Source organism: Papaver somniferum, chromosome 8 (assembly GCF_003573695.1).
Source record: "Papaver somniferum cultivar HN1 chromosome 8, ASM357369v1, whole genome shotgun sequence".
Taxonomy (NCBI): Eukaryota; Viridiplantae; Streptophyta; class Magnoliopsida; order Ranunculales; family Papaveraceae; genus Papaver; species Papaver somniferum.
Window position 1 is genome coordinate 33626533 of NC_039365.1, and position 12282 is coordinate 33638814.

The window sequence follows — 12282 nt, forward strand, 5'->3', positions numbered from 1 at the left end:
CAAAACTAGTAACATGTTTAACTGCACTAGCATGTCATTATGTATTCAGGCGGAAGCTCCGTGTTTATTTGTTATTGACGCTTTGTGGCTGGTGGAATTAATCTTATAGCTAAGAGAGTTGGGATTTCCATTTTTCTGAGTTGAAGTCCCTATGAAATAATCCCACTGAAAAGCATGTGTTGCTATTTTCTGTTTCATGTTTCGAAACGGTATTTGACATTGATGGCATAGAGTAAAAGATAAAATGAGGAGGAAGCATGGAAAGATTATTGCAAATAGCTGGCAAATTATTTTCTTTGTAGATTACATGAATTCTCTAATCTTCGTATTATTATGTGAGGCTAATATCTGAGATTGTGCAGGGGCAACTATGTGTGGAAGCTACCTTGCACTCCAAAATTAGAGTTTATGAAGGTGGACAATCCGTGCTGGTAATGAGAAGTGGCTGCTTTTTTTTTCTTCTCTTAATTTTATAAAACATAGGGAAAATCATTGTCTCTTGTCAAAAGTGGGAGAGATCGAGTAGAAATATAAGTGTACATTCTGTATTCTCTCAGGACTATGATCTCAATCTGGTTCCCGAACTTTAACTGAGAAAAGATGAATGATGAGCAAGGTGATTTAACTGACCAAGGAGCTGCACATGCCCGGTCAATGATGGTAGATCTTAGCTGTTTTTTTCTTGTCTAGCCAATTGGATTAGTCTTTAGACAACTGACATATCTTGAATATTGTGCATCATCTTACTCATGGTGAATCTTAATATTTCTCTTGTCACTCTTTTATATTACATTCTGTAATCACCGTGGATCTTTTACGTCTCTGTTGAGCTTGTATCTCTGTGATCCTTACAAATTAGTACATTGCTTGTTTTATATAGCACCACCAGGGATGACAATTCAAGTGGAAGGTGGTTATGGCGAGCGTCTTCCACCCGCAGAAACCAGATTTAGTCATAGAGGTACATGCACTCCTTTTTTGTTTCCTGCTGCAATAATCTGTAGTTGTTCAGAGTCTTAATCTGCATGAATGATGCTCTGATTAAAGTTTCTCTGGTGAAAAAATCGTGTCGTAGGACTTTGTGGATGATTACGTTTCCACTGATAACGACCAAGATGATCAACTTGGGTACGAGGTGCAAGGAGAGGATCTTAAAGGGGGCCGCGAGACTGAAGAGGATATGGCAGCACAGCCTGATAATGAATCTTATGAAGGAGATGGTATTCTGCCTTTCCCTTCAGAAGCAGCACCTTTTCTTTATTGTCCCCTGATCCTAAAAGGCATTACTCTGTCTATTCTCTTAGGGGTTTTTGCGCGCCCCACGAAGGAAGGTAATTATTGCTTTTAAAATTTTGACAAGGTTGTTATTATCTATTTTCTCTATTCATGTTAGAACTAGGAGAAGTTTCAAATGACCCTTTGAGGATGATGATCTAAGGGCTAAACTCTAGATAATGTCGCTAGGTGGCCAAGGGGGCTGGTGCCTAGAAGGACTAGTCGAGGACTTGGTGGATATTAGTATACTACCGATATATGTATATGCAGTATTGTGCATGTGTATAGAGAGACAGAGGTGGTTTAAAATTATTTGGAAGAAATATAAACTCTTAACAATTGGAGAAGAGAAGGCAGCTGGTCTTCTTTCTCCTACTCTCTATGTTTTGCGTACTCGGATTTTAGGCGAATCCTAGTCGGGCAAGCCCTTTAGTTGTTAAGCGCCCAAAAGCCACCTGGGGACTAAGTAGAGCCTGTTCCTGCTCTTAGGTGGGGCCTTTGACTATCCATCATCTGTTTGATCCTATGTAGATAAACCTTAGATTTAATACTTTAAACTCTTGTTCTGTGTGTTTGCTTATAATTCTTTCTTTATCTTTAATTTTTTCTTGTCCCTCAAGGCTACTTGGTGCAAATGCCTACTGCAGTTTTAATCAAAATGGAAGAATGTTATTTTGGAGTATGTATCATTTCGATCTTCAGATCCAATTGATTTTAGGTTACCTGGTATTGATTTATTTTAATTAAATTAACTGTTCTCGCACATGGGAAAAGAACACGAGATCTAGTAGAGTCTTGTATAAACAAGATTTTGGTCGCTTAACCTATGTTTTCGTACAGGATCAATTTGACACCATATATTTGTCAGACAATGAGAGTTATGTTATGTACTCTTGCCCTCATTTTTTAGATGGTACGCCTTGTTTACTGTTTGGATCTCCTCCAAATTATTGAAATATGCAGTTCTATGTGTATTCTTAAATATATCCACTATCTCCAGGAACTTAAGCACAAGAATGATGATGGCAGTATGAATCTCTTATTATGAGCTAGGTGCTACAAAGTCGAAGGAGTATTCATCTTTTGTTTCAAAATTAAGGAAATTGTAATCATCATTTTATTAAGAAATGATTAGTTTGTATTTTTAATCTTTTTGTTCCTGTAAAGATTTTGTTTTTTTAAGAAATGATGTAAATTGATCTATGTGATATGATAAAACTTGATTCAGTTTTTAATTTGGTTCATAATTTGTTTTAGTATCAATTTTAATTGTTATTTTAACTTTAATTTCAATTTGGGATTATCTAAATCGAAATCTGCCAGATACTTCCGGCACCAGAACAACAGATGTAATCGGCAAAAGTTTGGTAGCTCAAAAATGTAAGCAACCAACTTCAGGTATTTCACTTGCTGTATTATTATGGTTGGTCTATCTATGAAGCGATCGGCGTTTCACTTGCTCTATTATCGTTGTTTTATCTATGAAGTGATCATCGTTTCACATGTTGTATTTTGGTTGGTCTAGCTTTAAAGCGATCACTATTTTGCTTGCTCTAGGAAGGTCGGTCTAGCCATGAAGCAATTAAGAAAAAAGACGCTACATGATAATTGCTTGATTACTAAAGCGATTGCCTAACTGTTTTAGACTTGTTGAAATCCCACTTTTTGCAATTCCAGAACGAGAGCCAAATTAAATCGCTTTAAGGGATAGATCGACTCAATATGGGTTTTTCCAACCAAAAATGCCTGGTCGCTTAATCCAACTTTTCTTGTAGTGATATTTTGTTGAAATGAAGTGATCCCAGAATCGGTTCTGGGATTGAAATGATTAATAAGGCTTGAGCACTGCCTGCTTTACAATTTCTCCCGTCGAATCTATTGTTTCTCATTTGGCATATCGCCATCTACTACAACTGCTTTGAGAGACTCATGTTACATTTGTCATATATGGTCCGTACTACTCAATGTTAGAATAGATGCTAATTAAACCTAGTACTACTAAACATCTAGCTAGCTAGTAGGTGATAGTGCAATAATAATACACCAAAAGAAATTATTTGGAATCAAATACTCTGTTAAATTAGCTCTTTCTATCCATGTATTATATCTGACATGATAAAACAGCAGTTTTAGATTCCTTAACAACTAAAATAAGTCATTTAAGCAAAGACAAATCACAAAAGCACTGTTGGAATATTTTGGTTTATGCACTAAAACCCTAGCTGGGAGCAAATACTAGTTATTTATATTAGGGATTTTTAACAAACTGCCACACTTCCAATTTCATGTTTAAGAAACTGCCACCGTTTTTTAAAAAGTTTATTAAATGTCACAAATGTTAGTGTTTCCGTCTGGACCCACCTAATTGGTCAAAAGTTCACTGACCAGGTCAAGATTCTTACACATGTCTATATATCGACGGCTCAAGATTAGCTTCATGAGATTACTACACGTGTAGTTTTTTAATTTACTATCATATCCTTCACGGAAATGAAACCAAACCAAGTTTTTTGCTTTCTCATTTTTCATTTCGTTCTCTCCGTGTCTCTCTTTTCCAGCGGAGAAACTTAGGTTAGAGAAAACTAGGGTTCTACAAAGGGATTTGGTTTAGGTTGTGAATCTGAGTAAAGGGTTTCAGCAAAGTTCAAGATGAAGAAGAAGAAGAACGGGAAGAACAACCAGTTGTATGTTTTACTAAAACCCTAACTTCGTTATTCTCGATTTCTGAAGAAACCCATCTCTTTCTTCATCTTCTTTTTGTCTTCTTTTCATTTTGTTACTTAAATCGATGTTGTTGCATCTTAGGGTTTTGAATCGAAGCATGAGTTGATGTTTGGTTTGATTGTTTTCTGATTTTTCATTAGGGTTTGATTGTTTCAGTAAAGTTCATAGTGATTCGAAGCATGAGTTCAATTTCTGAAGTTTATTTTTAATTAGGGTTTGATTGTTTGATATGTAATGTAAGTAGGGCTTAAATTTTGGAATTTGTATGATTAGGGTTTAAATTGTTGGATTTCAGTGCTTAGAAATTTGTGGGTTTACTGAAGTTTATTTGTTTACTTATGATACAGTGATGAAACATATTATCCATATAGAGACATCAGCGTCTTGGTTATGGACAGTAATATGACTTTGTTCTTCCCTCACATGGATAGAGAAAAATTTGACCTCAAGGAATTTGAGCAGATGTTGCGTGTTAAGTTGCGCCTTTCTGAAAATGAAATTCCTAGTTTATATTGGATGATAGAACCATGTTTGCCTGAGATTATGGATAGGAATGAGGACTTGTTTAAGTTCTGGGAGCATGCAGTACCTGATGATAAAGGATTTATATGTTTACATTTGAAGATATTAAATTCTGAATTCGGTAATGACAATGACTTCATTGAGGCTGCAATGGAACAACCAGTGACAATAATTGATGAGACACCAAAGAAGTCCCATAAGAGGATTGCTAAAAAGCCAGTTTCAAAGGAAAAGTTTGTAAGGAGATCACCAGAAAAGACTGTAAGGAGATCACCAAGGTTGCAAGCTCAGTCAAAGTTTGAAAACTCAAATGGAGGAGTATCTAGGAAATTGTTTGTGGATCTGTTAAATGAAATGGAATCTCAGGGTTATTCTTGCGTTAGTCAAGCCAGTGTTGTGGGTTCTAGCAGTGTACCAATTCAAGTGACTGAAAACTTTAACCATGATTACTGGGATGATGCAGTGAACCAGATTGATGCAGTGAACAACAATGATGTAGGGGTCAGCAGTGATGATGATGAGGAGAATGTGGTGTTAGAGAACACTATTTTGGATGAATGTCACCCCATTGAAGACCCAAATGCTCCACCAATATATGACAGTGATGAAGAGGATGATATTGATTATGAAGATATTGTCAAGACATATAAAGTTGGAGATGGAAGTAGTCATTCAAGCAGCGGTGAAGAAGATGATGAAGAAGGTATTGAAGTATTAACCCTTTGATGTTTATAACTTATTGTCTATTTCCCCTTTCTTTAAATGTACTAACACTTTGATGTTATTTGTTAATTGCAGTTTCTAATGATGGTGGGAGTAATGATAATAATGATTGTCTTGAAGCAATAAATGATAAAGATGTGAAAGCGAAGTTTGATTACAAGAACTGGAAAGAAGACTTCAATATGCACAGTGATGAAGAAGAAGAACCCTTATTCCCTGTAGAAGAAGAGGTGGCTCCTGTTGATCCTACAAAGATTGAGGTAAAGTATGCTTTTAATAAAAAAAAAGGCATTTAAGAAACATCTTAGGGGTTACTGTGTAAAAAATAATTATCAGTACACTGTTTACAAGAGTGATAAAACTAGATTAAGAGTCAGATGTAGGTTTAGGGAAGAGTATGGATGTCAATGGTTTGTAAATGCTAGCATAAAAAGGCATGATCCTACTTTCATTGTTAGGAAGGTTAATCTAGAACATACTTGTGTTGGAAATCCAAAGAGTTTTAACAGATCTGCCAATCCTGAGTTTGTAAAAGAAGTGGTACATGAGAAGTTAAAGGAGACAGCTGGGGCCTTAATTCCAAAGCCTAGACATATAGCAAGATACTTTTTTGTTACTCATAACATAGATATACCATATATTTGTGCATGGAAAGCAAGAAATCTTCTTTTAGAAGATCTGTTTGGTAATTATGATGACAGCTACAAGGATGTACCCATCTTTTGTACAATGGTGGCTCATACTAATCCAGGGTCAGTTGCTAAATACAGTTATCGAAAAAAAGGTAACATTATGTTCAATACATCTTATTTATGCTCTTCCCTTTATTTATTTGTAAGTTATGCTCAGTTAGTTACACAGTTTGGTTAACAATTTCTCTGAATCTTTTAATTCCATGGCTTCTAATATGAGAGATAAACCTATAATCCAACTAGGAATGATGTATGGTCAGTTAGTCATGGGTTTGTTATTTAAGAGAAGGGAAGAATCTGCTAAGTGGAATGAAAATGGTTTGGTCCCTGCTGTTGTTAAATTGATAAATAAGATGCTTGACTTGGTTGGAAAGTTTGATACAGAAGGCAGTGTGGTTGGACAAGTTTATTTGGTAACTAATGTGATCACCAAGAAAATATTCACAGTGAATATTATAGACAAACAATGCACTTGTTTGCAATGACAGCTAAGGGGATTCCCTTGTCAACATGTTGTAGGTGCATTGAAACTGCTGAGGCCAAACTGGAAAGAGTAAGTGGTTTGTATTATTCAATTATTTTTTTTTGTATTATTCATTTACTTTTGTTTTTGTAAGTGGTTTGTATTATTTATTGTTCCTTGTACACTGACACACCTTTGTTTTATTGACTGAACAGTTATTGTGCTCCTTACTATTCTGTGGAGTATTATAGGACCACATATGCAAATGCTGTCACACCCTTAGAAGACATAACTGAATGGTTATGGGAAGATAAGGTAGATTTATAAACTTTATTGAAAGTGGTGCATTTACTTTTCAAGATATTGGTTATTTATTTTTCTCTTTTCCCTATTTAAGAATCAAACCCTTTAGGGTTTCATTACTTTAACTTTCTCATTTGTTTTCTCTTCTTCTGGCAGGAAACCATGAGCGTCAACGTAAACCCTCCTCCTTATCAGAGAAAAGCTGGAAGACCAGCAAAGAAGAGGAAGAGAAGTTATGATGAACCTGAAACTGTGGTGAAGAAAAGGAAGTGTGGAAAATGTGGATCTATTGCTGGCCACAACAAGAGAACCTGTGCTGGTGGTGATTTTGGTAAAAACCAAACTGGATTCAAGCCAAGCACTGAGTATGATGCTGCAAACTGCACCTTCACACAGAGAGATCAGCCTGAAAGTAGCACTGCAAGGGGTAAAGCCAAGGTGAACAGATCCATAGGTACATCATTTTTTGTTGGTGAGTCATCTGCAGGACCTAGCACTCAAGGAAGACCAGTAGCAGGACCTAACACTCATGGATCTACACAAGATAATCAAAATTTCAGTCATAATTTTGCTGGTATTGGATCTGTCAGTCAACATCTTTCTGTCACAAAGGGAAAGCAAACCAAGGCTAAGAAGACTAGGAAGTGGAAGTGTGTGTGCTTTATTGTTTGTTTTAGATATGTTGTGGACAAGTATCTAATTGATGGTTAGTTTTTTTGGTTGCTTTAGACACTGATTCTGGTATGGACATGTATATGTACCAGAAATCAGTTTTAATTTGATGGGATAATCTTGCTTTATGAATGAAAATGATATTAGTTAGAACTAATTTTCATATTACATGTTAATTGTCTTTCCAAGTCAATTTTTACATATTCTCGGATGCATTTCTGATTTGCATTGTTCTTTGTAGCATTCTTGTTTATGCAGTGGCTAACTCGTTCCAGGTTAACTCGTTTTCTTCACTGCACCGAGTCGCGAGTTAACTCTCTGCTCAATCACTGGCTTACTCGTTCCAGTTACTGATTCAGGGGCTTTAATGTCATTTTACGCTGCTGATTTAATGCCACATATGCACTAACGGATACTAACGCCAGTTAACTGTTTTCTCAAAAAAACGTGACGGAAAAAGTCAAGATTGTGACATTTAATAAACTTTGAAAAAAACGGTGGCATTTTCTTAAACATGAAATAGGAAGTGTGGCACTTTATTAAAATTCCCTTTATATTATGGCAAACAAACCAAACCCATCTAGATCTCCACTTTTCATTAACCAATATCTTTCTCATTTTTCCATGTTGCTTTGTGTTAAAAGAAGAAATCCCTTTCACCTTTTTATGCTCACCACTTTCCTCTCATGCTCACCAGATAAAAAATCTCATGCTTGCTGCTGTTTAATGGGAAAATGTAAGGCATCGTCTCTTTAGTGGTATTGGAAATTTGGAAACACGGGGTGATTCTTTGTATTTCTTTCACTAACAAGGGAATAATAGAATATTAGAATGCGGTTCTGCTGAGATTGCCATCTCTTGTGTGCTTTAACAAAGTGAGAATCAGATGCAAACTTCCCCCACAAGGTGGTGCCAGAATCTCTTCTTCCTCTTGTACAAAATTTTTTGCAACTTTTTGTCATTAAATTTTCTATCATTTTCTATAGTGACTTGCCATGAGTCACTTTTAAGAAATTCCATTGACAAGGCACTTTCGGCAACAACTATTTGTGCATGTCAACCAGCCGAACCGTTTACAATGACGTAAATCCTATTTCAGGTTATGGGAGGACGTTAACAAGGCTGTTACATGAGTTTACCAAATTTTACTATATAATTGAGGAGGTGTTTTCGCTTGTTACTAGCAATCTGGCAGTCTCATAAAATCTACAGCGTCTCACGATTTAGCAATACAAAGTTCACATTCTATGATGACTAATAGTTTAGTTTAATTAATCAAAACTTAATGATACATATGATATGATCAAACTACATATTACTAGTAGTAATTAGAGCGTGTATTCTCATAATCATGCATTTTCTTGCTTCCTTACAAAGCAAATCATAAAAAGGTGAGGCCTATAGAAGAAAACATATAGAAGAAAAAAGAAGCATGGCTGCTAATGGGGGGACCGGAATTATCGGGGATACTGTTTTATATGAGACAAAAGAGTTATATCTGATCCTGGTCACCGGATCGCTCAACCGATATCCTGGTAATTCCGGTCCCCCATTAGCAGCCATCGGAAAAAGAAGCATGGCCAGATAGTCGGCTGATGTTTGTTGCATAAAAGTTGTAATCAAGGAGGACTTTCAACTACATATATTTTTCTGTTCCAGCTTGCATATATTTATATTAACCTGGTAGTATAACATGACTTTGAATCAAACTAACTAAAATGTCGATACATGTCAAATTTAGTTAGGCCAGCACATATGATCAGATTTGTAGTCACTATCATCGGTGAGAGCAAATATGCCAATATCTTGACAACTTTAAGCAACAGAAATGGTAGCCTGCCTTAAAGTTGAAGGCCTACATATTTCATAGCTTTCTATGGTCCCTCAAAGAATCAAGAGGTGAGGCAGGCATCTATCCTTCTCATATCTCTTTCATCTTTAATTTTACTTCCATCCTTCTTCTTAACTAGCTACACCTAGTCCACTAGGTCCGCTACAGTTGTTACACGACTATTTTCTTACTGCGAACTTATTTGGAACTTGTTTGACAACAAGAATCAGAAGACTTATGTGAAAACATGTTTTTCCCAATTATTAAGTAGAAAAACAATTTCTTGTGTGGCATCCAACCATGCAAACACCCTCTTATATTATATCTTGACGTCCTTTAATCTCCAAAGACAGACAGATTTGTACTGCATTATGCAAGAAAATGGGCCGTGCATATTTGAGTTTGTATTGCATTTTCTAAAACCAAGTAAACTGTCTGTTTTGAAAATGGGCCGTGCATATTTGAGCTAATTGTCTGCAAGTTTTATGAGAAAAAATTGTAAACAGAACTTCAAAGAATCCAGATTGATATAGAAATCAAACAACTTAAGACACTCTACAACTTAGGACACTCTGCAAGTTGTGAAACATGATAGACATTAGGGTAACCACGTAAAAAAATGATTGTGTAGATAACATGAAAGTAGAAAGAATAAGTTCTGAATTTGCTTGACCGGTTGTTCCTTTATAATTCAATTCCCTCCAACGTCTCAATTTATGTGTACATTGCTCCAATCTTATAGCCAAGAAACTTGTTTTCAAGTTCTCTGAGTTTTTTTTTTCTTCTATACAAGAGAATCCTTGGAGTAAAAGGAAGTCGGATGTCATCACATCTTGAGCTAAATACGGCTGGGTAAATATCTGGGATCACAAAAGAAAAGATGTTAAGTCAAAACAGGTTCAGCATGCACCATACATGCTAAAGATGTGAGATATTGTGTTGGGGTTCATAGGTGTGACATCCTTTATTTTCATTTTGATCTAACAGAAGGTGTGACAATATGATACTGCAATTCGTTTGTCTTGACTCTTCTTATATAGATCCTTCACTGAAATCAGAAATCAGAGCCCTTTTTCCAGTAACAAGTATCGGTTCGGGCAGAGATAAATCTCGAAAACATCTTATCTCCAAAGATGCGACGAAGTTTTTACACCGGCTGCCTGCAGGCCTAGACGCAACTTACCCAGAGGTAAGAGTAATCCTTAACACATTCTGTGTCATTTTGTGATGAACAGGGAGTGGATACACTGCTCTAGTAGGGTTTACGCATTCGCGACCATTAGAGCAGCAAATCCACTTTACCCATGCCCAGATGGCCGAGCAAATCTGCAAAAGGGTGGTTTAACATGTTCACATATTGAAGGTATAGCCATCGAAAGAGTGTGACCCTGGACGAAGGCGAGCATACACCTGAAGGTCCAGGCATATCTTAAGCCACCCGGATGGGCATAACGCTATATGCACCGATAACAACAACCTTAACGCTTAACATTGTTGCACATTCTGTGCCTTGTTCGTTTTCGGTACAGAGGGTGCAGTAGTTATCACTTCAATGGAATTATGCATTCGCGACCATTAAGGTGATGTGTCCACATACTCCATGTCCCGGATGCAGGGCTACGAGGGTGATTCCCTCTTCACAATCCTGCGAGCTGCAGAGCTACGGGGGAGTCCCCCCTTCACAATTCTGCCATGGAGGTTTACATGTTCGCGGTTTATACAATCTTACTAAAAAAAAGATTCAGAAGTAATGGGGTCAGCTCACGTACTTCGTGTACATACCTCTTTCACATGGATCGCTGCTTTCCACGCAGTTCTATCGAGCGCCACCTCTCTCTCCAAGCCTCGGTCAGTCAAATCCCGTATAATCAGTTTATCCCATGTCAGTTTCGGTCGTCCTCTAGGCTTCATTCTACCTTCCACCCATGTGATGCGTCCTAAGCGAACCGGGGCATCAGGAGGTCTTCGTTGGAGATCCCCGAACCAACGTAACCAGTGTTGTGAGAGTATATCCTCCATTGGTGCTACCCCAATTTTACCACGGACAAACTCATTTCTGATATTATCATGCCTTGTATGCCCACATGCCCACCTTAGCATCCTCATTTCCGTCGCATGGAGTTCTCTGACGTGCGAGTTTCTAGTCGCCCAATATTCCGCTCCATACAACATCGCGGGTCGGATTGTCGTCTTGTAAAATAAGGATGAACTAAGAATTGTGAAGCAGTAAATACCTCAGCTCAACCTTGACGAAGTTAGTGTAAGCTCACTGGGCTCAGATAATAAGCCCACAAAAATAAGAAACATAAAACTTCAGACGGAATGATTCCGTCTACAATACCGGATAGCACCATACCGAATATACATTTTTTTATTCAAAAAGAAATTTTATCAACGAGAGTTATGAATTAAAAGATTACAGATTTTTGATCCCTTACGATCCAAGTATTGGTATCATGAGGGAAAGTTTCATAATACTCAAAACTAGAACAACTAATCCTAGCTATTTTAGCAATATTGTCTGCAGCTCTATTCTTATCTCTTCTAACTAACTGACACAACCATAATGGTTTGTTCTGTAAAAAAGACTTTATATCTAAAATGATACCATGATTATGACCAATGAACATGAGGATCGGATTCCTTGAAAGACTTTATTAGTAGTTCATTTTCATATTCAAAAACAACTATCTCTATCTCCAGGTTGCTGGCCCATTCATCTATATCTTTCAGTGCCACGCATTACAGCAGCTCTACTTCTTGTTCTGGAATTGTCCTTCCTTCAAAATATTTTTTTTTACTTCATAGCATCTGCAAAGTCACGTAGTATTAGTCCCAAACCTGCTTTTCATGTTTCTTTTTTAATTTTATGAAACCAATATTAGGGGGGTCCCAGTTTTTCCCATTCTCTGCTAATTAAACAAACTGTAAATTATTGGACATGCTTGAAACTGGATAACATTGATTAGCTAGGAGTTTTATACACTCAATAGTAGTAACCCTGTATTATTTTAAATTTTGAAAGATAGCTACATATCTATCTTTCCAAATCATCCAAACAGTAATCAAAAGAGTAT